Here is a 6,000-nt window from a genome sequence, read left to right as displayed (position 1 = left end):
AACATAAATTTGCATTGTAAACATATAAAATGTAGTACACATTTGTAAAAAATGTACAATATATAGTAGAACTATGAAGTGGCATGTGAGAAGGAAGACTTTGGCAAAAAAGAACTTTCTTGAGAGTTGTCTATCTTATAAATTCCATCACATATTTTTTTATTTAAAAGAACACCTCTTTTGTTTTTAGGTAAAAAGTTGGGATTTTTTAGGGCAAATTTGGCTAAATTGTTTGAGGTGGGGGGGCCAAAAAATAGAGTGGCTATACTTTTCACCTATTATTATAAGGTTTAAAAAAAAAAAAATTTGGGGGGCACCTCCCCCCCACCCCCAAAAAAAACTTATAACATGGCTCTGCCCTTGCTACCCATGCTAGTAGGAAACAACGAAGGGCAAATTAGAGGTATTTGACCATCCATAATGAGATGTCTTTGACATTAATGAAGTAGAGATAAAAGAGATAAGCAATTGTAAGATGTCTAAAAAAGTAAAAAGAAGAGAAAACAAATGTTTTCGGATAATAGTAGTAAAATAAAATAAATTAGAAATAGAATAAAAAAATATTAAATTATCTATATAAATAATTTACATATAAATTAAAAAATATACATTTAGGTCAGGACTGTACTTCATGGCCCGTACTCTTGCTAAATGTTCATATAATATATTAAATTAAGTTTTCCCTGTTGTAATAATTCCTCCCTCCTAGTTGATTTTTGGGATCGATGCTTGGAGGAAAGACTCTACTTTAGTTTCTGCAATTGTTTAATGAAGCTAGTCATGAATAAAACCCATTAGAACTTTTGGAAAATTCTTAAGTACTACATCTCTTTCATTCATTGTGAACTCACTATGAATTGAGGAAGTCTCAAGCCATATAACCATATCCTTTAAAGTGACTTAATTTGTGTGGCTAACCAAAAAGAAAATATTTGGTGAAGGTGGATGAAAAGGATTATGGAAGAAGACAAATTGGCCATTAAAGAGTGACACTCTTATGGAAATTATTGTATACCATAGCATGTGCTAATATCGTAATGGCATTTTAGGATTTGAAATTGAAAATGAAAGCCTTCTTATACAGGCCATTTGGCATGGGAAGCTCGAAACATGAAGGATAATTTCTTGGGGAGTACTTTTGATAAATCACTTGGTGACTTTATTACCAAAAAAAGTATACGTAATATATATATATATATATAACTTTTTTTTTCCAGCAAAGAATAATATATTACAAAGGAGAAGAAACTACTTGTACATAATATAAATTATATATAATACACAATAAACAAGCCTAGGTGAAGATAACCCATGGACTTCCCATAAAATACTCAAAATACATAGATGGAGAGCAAGTCCAATGCAAACAAAAAGTTTGAGGAAGAAAAGAATGGTTCTTAAATTTGACAAAACATCTTCACATTTATTTGCATGTCGATCAATATATGTGTGGGATAGAATGATAGATATATTCCAAGCCCTAGTCAGAATGTTCCTGCAATCAGAAATTAGAGCAATGAGAGAGAGAAGAACAGGAGACGAAATCCCATTAAAGTAAATTATAAGCCTGTAAGGAGTCTATCTCCATTTTAACAGTTCAATACCCTAATTCCCAAGCCAATGAGAAACAATCGTTCAAACTGCCCATAATTCAACAGCTAAACTGAAAGTTGTACCAATATTGTGAAGTTTTAGACTTTGAAATTTTTTTTTTTTTTTTTTATGAAAGATATTGACTATACATGCATATATATGTATATTGTCCATACACTAAGCCGATATTAATTTTATTTATGTTATATTATGAGGAATTCCAATTATAACTAATCTTATTTAGGTAAAAATTCATCATTCTAGAAAAATGCTATCTACTTCTATGCTATTTATACTTCAAAAGAACTAATCAAAATTAGAATTCTACACTACATGCTCAAAGTTTGCCAACGTGTATCATATGGCATTTTTATGCGTTTCAATTCAACAATATCTGCATAAAAGAACCGAATGCAGCCATAAATTAATTTGACTAGTTCCAAATACTTTTTCTCCTCCAAATCTCTAAGGATAGATTTGGTTTGGATTTTGAAAGACAACAGAGAGTATAGGGAAACTTCACTCGTGGGTGTCTTTTTATACACTTTTTTCTGTTTTTGTTTTTTGATTATTGCTATTTTGGAAGCATACGGTTAACAGTGATGTGCAATCACATGCAAGGTTGACAATATGGCAGAGAATGTAAAGGCAAAAGCCCGCAGGAAGCTCAGCAACCAAAGATCTTGTTGATATTTGCCCTCTTGACGATGGGTATAGATTGCACCCACGATTTCCAATCTAGTTCACAAGCTTCATTGCCGTACGGACTCAGTTACCTTTTTTGGGTGGACGACAAGGCAGGCCTTTGCCGTCGAATGCTCAGAGAGAGAGAGATCAATTATTTTGTTTTTGTTGTCGTTTTTTTTTTTTTTTTTTTGGGTGGAGAAACTACGCTATTGATTCATAAAGATTATCTTATAAATGCTATTAGTTTCTTAAATTTTAAAAACAAGATATTATTAGTTAGTCTTTTTTTAAGTGCAATTAGTAGTGTTGATTATGTGGCTAATGGAATGATATCCTTGTATTTTTGTTTTTGATAATGTGGTATTTTTTAAAAAAAATTACAAAGATTATATCACATGGTTAACAGACATTTCGTCAAACAATTTGTGAGCGCATTTGATTCGAACTGATCATACAAATATTAATATTGCCATCTTAGATGTAATTTGGAGTAAATCTGAGTACATATCATTATTAATAGTTTTGAATGTGCTTATTAGGAGTTTATGAAGCAGGCAGGGGCTCAAGAAATCCCAAAATCAAGACTTCCTTTATATATAAAGTAAGACGCAGAGTGTGTGTTACATTTAGTATCCATTTGGATACACGTTTTTATGTCCATGTCTACGCGTTTGCGCATTTTACTTCTTTTTTTTTTTTTTTTTGGGCACGCGTTTTAGGAGCAAATAACATTGTTACGGCTACTGTTCATAAATAGTAGTTGTAATATTTGACTTTTCAGCACATCAGTGGGTCCCGTGCACTATTTATGGGACTCACAAATCTCACTTTTCAGCAACTTTTTCATTAAAAATGGGTCTCATGGTACTATTCACATATTTAAAAATTATTTTGCTACAGTATTTTCAGTTTTCAGTTTCAGCAAAATAAGTTCTATCCAACCGGATTAGGGAAAAAAGAAAAGAAAAGAAAGCTAGTTTTGGGTTTTGGGTTTCTTTTCTTAGGTGTAATATAATTTTTGTAATTTTTTTCATTAAAAAAAAATATCAGTTCACTATTTTGTTAATCATGTAAGCAACATCACTTACGATAGTTAACATAAGGATTAATATCTCTTCTTTTTTAAATTTGAGGGACCTACAATGTTGGCTTGAAACTAGAGAGATTATTTGCGGTTACAAAGTAAGTTTTAGAGACTAATAATATAGTTTCGTCATTTATTTATTTATATATAAGCCAAAAAGAATTGGGGTTGTAGAAACTATTTTAAATAAAACTAAGCAAATAAATATTGAAACATGCAATGGAATAATAATATTGCATAAATAATTTTTGTGGGGCCAAAGAACTTGTGACCCCAGCCCACTTTGCTTTAGGGCCCAAGACCTGAGCCGAGGAGGGATATTACTGAGGACATACAATGAAGGTCCAAATGGCCTAGAGATATAGCCGAGGATGATTCTATTCTCGGCATTCCAACGCGCTCCTGAAAGAAAGTGCAGGGACGGCATAGGAACAGTTTAAGGAAAAGCTGAACACCTCCACATTGATGGAGAAAGGACCCCTGGACAATATGGCGACCAAGGACAAAGGAAAGGCTGTCATTACTGCAATTAAATACTCTGCGCCAGACAGAGCAATGTTTTTCAGCTTTTACAACCACCCCCAACCACTTTGGGTATGGGCTGATGGGACAAGTATCAGCCCTGGAAAGCTGAACCTACATGTGGATGTTGGAGGAAGAGTAAAGGCTAATATAAAAAGAGAAGTAAGCAATCCAGAAAAGGGGGCTGGGAAAAAAGGCCAAGAACTAGAGCCTCTCAGGCCATGCCGAGGAGAAAGACTTCTCGAGCAAACATGGTTCACCTCTGTATGAGTACCATGACTAACCACTGTCCGGTGACCAAGGTCTAACCTTTCAACCCACGCTCTACAAATTATATTGTTTAGGCCCTTAACGTGCGAACCCAACACCATTTTGGGATCATTACAAATTGAGTCCTTACAATTTTATATATACTGAAATTAGAAAAAGAAATATAAAAAACAACGGTGATGTTAGGTATTTTTCATGCAATAACTAGTTAAAATTTAGGTATGATGAAACTAACTAAAGAATATTTAATAAATTTATTTTTCATAACCAAATTTAGGTATGATAAAATTTAAGGTGGTGTTAGGTATTTTTAACCAAAAGTTATTTTTCTTTTTTTTTTTTAATCCATTTTCATTCAATTTGCAACAAACTAATCTTTTTTTCTTTTTCTTTTTTTAATTTAAATACTCTTTGTAGAGGTCCATTCCCAACAATCATGAGCTAAGTTGGGCTCAAGCCCCCAATTTATTTGTACTCTGGGTTAGGTTTTGCCCACCGTGGGAGATCTCTAAAGTGATTTGTGTCAAGATGGACAACACCCTCCTACTTCACTGTTAAACTACTTCAAATTAAGCCCAACCTAGAAGGCTCCCAGATAGCCGAGTTCCCTTCTTGAAGTCTGAGTTGGACTTCAGTGTTCCCACGACCTTGTTCTCACCTTTCTCCTGTGTATCTCTCCCCCAACCCCCCTCTTGTCCCCCCACCCCACACCAACTATTTATAATCTTCTTTGAGTGGGGTAGTCATGATAAGAAAATCTCTGTCATATCGGTGGGGCCCTCCACTCAAGAATTGTGGGTGGCTTCTTCTGCCTAGGCCACTGTTCCTATGCATCAAATGTTGAAAAGGTGCCCACCCTTCTGCTATTGAAGTGGCCCCCTCATAACTTGTACCTGACACCAAATCTCGTTTGTTCAGTGGGCAGGTTTCCATAAGGCACTAGCTCTCTATCCCGGTAACCCCATGCACGGCAGCCCAAGGGTGCTTCCCCACCTTCTCAGCCATATGGGCCCCAAAGTAGCTTAGGGAGTTGGCCTATTTTTTTTGGTCCATTCACTCTTTCTTAATTATTTTTTGATAGAATGTGTTTTTGGACGTAGCCATAGCATAAAAACATTCTTCTGAATGAGTTCTTATTTCTGGTTTTTTTTTTCCCCTTTTTTTTCCTTCATTTTTCATGCAACTATATTTTATGAAGTTTGTGAGGTTATGATTTGTTGATTTTGTTGATGTTTAGTGGTATTGTCATCTACTTGATCCTGGTGATGTTTGTGATCTTGAGATTTTTAGGTTTGTAACTCACCAAATCTGTTGCCTGTGTTGAAAAATTGAGTCTCGTGTGGTGAAAAACATGTTTATGCTATTTTCACAAATTCAAGGAAGACTTTATATAGATACTTTTTAAGAATTCCAAACCCCACTTGACTTGACTAAACCAGCAAACACACACAACCAACAACCCAATTGCATATTCTTCTCACCCACAAAAAAAAAAAAAAAAAAAAAAAAAAAAAAAAAAAAAAAAAAATTGCATATATTCAGGTTTTCTCATATAAAACTTTTAAAGAATACTAGCTAAATCTAATTAAGAAGCGCAGAACCATGTTTAACAAAACCAAAAATTGAATTGGTAGAGGAGTAGAACTTACTCCTGCAGTCAAAGGGCTTTTGTTTATTTTGTCTCTTTAGCCCTAAATTATGATATATTAACAAAAACTTTAGACTAAATTACAAATTACATTCCCTAACATTAACTAAAATTTAATTTAGTTCTTCAACTTCACTTTCGTTCAATCAAGTTCTCTAAGTTTCAAGTTTATATAATTATGTGTTTCCATCAACTT

Source organism: Quercus robur, chromosome 11 (assembly GCF_932294415.1).
Source record: "Quercus robur chromosome 11, dhQueRobu3.1, whole genome shotgun sequence".
In the NCBI taxonomy this organism is placed as follows: Eukaryota; Viridiplantae; Streptophyta; class Magnoliopsida; order Fagales; family Fagaceae; genus Quercus; species Quercus robur.
Note: the sequence above shows the minus strand (reverse complement) of the source record.